This window comes from Populus euphratica, unplaced genomic scaffold, assembly GCF_000495115.2.
Source record: "Populus euphratica unplaced genomic scaffold, PopEup_1.0 scaffold1395.1, whole genome shotgun sequence".
In the NCBI taxonomy this organism is placed as follows: Eukaryota; Viridiplantae; Streptophyta; class Magnoliopsida; order Malpighiales; family Salicaceae; genus Populus; species Populus euphratica.
The window spans coordinates 44,958-45,983 of record NW_011501235.1 but is presented as its reverse complement, the minus strand read 5'-3'; positions in this window follow the sequence as shown (position 1 = coordinate 45,983).

The window sequence follows — 1,026 nt, the reverse complement described above, 5'->3', positions numbered from 1 at the left end:
GAAAAATAAATAAACAAAATAAGAACATAAATAAGATAAAAGTTAACTAAGTAAAGGAAAGGAATTGAAAGGCATAAACAAAATATTAATGAAAATAAAACATAAATGTTACAAAAATACAAAGAGAGAAAGCAAGAGCATGATCTTGAAACATGAAAATTATAGAAAAATACAAAGAGACTAAGATGCCTAAATGCATGGCAAATGCCTCTTTTTATAGGTCAAAATTGGAAACTATTGATCTGATGACTAATTGATGAGCGAGTGAACAACTCTTGACTTGGTGACAATCCTTATCTTCTCTTGTCTGCCCAAAACATCATTAATAACGTCAAAACTAGAACTACTAGAAACATGAAAATCATAGAAAATTATCTCAGATTTCTTATGCAAAAACATGAGGTCATTTGAACTTCTAGAACTGCAGATATGGGTCAAACACTGAATAGTGTTTGGGCTGGAGTATAAATTTGGACTTCTTTGTTGTTGCTATAATTTGGACTTGAAAATGAGCTTTTTACATCTTGGCTCCATATGAAAGTTGTAGGCCTATGTCCTACCTTTTCATCCATATAAAGTAGACCTAAATCAAAGATCTACAACTTCAGATATGACCTAGTTACTGAACAGTGTTCCGGTTTGGACTGCACCGACATCTCTTTTCTAAGTTTGGCCATCTCTTTATCCTTTCAATTTCAGTTCTTAAATTCATCAATCAATCATTTCATTTATGTGATAGGCCGGTATTTAAAATAAGCATCTACCATAAATTAAAGGTATTTATATGATTAGATATGTTATTATAAAACATACTTTAGTTAAGGAGTTATTGATACTTTAAGTGTAAAATGATGATATAAAACCTTGATAAAAAATGCATTTTTAAGTACTAATTACTTGTTTTACATACCATTAGCGAATCCTCTAACCTTGACATTTGTTGTTATCGTTGTTTAATTTTTAAGTTGATCTTTCATCTCAAAATTTTCACCAACTTCTTTATTATTATTATTATTATTATTATTA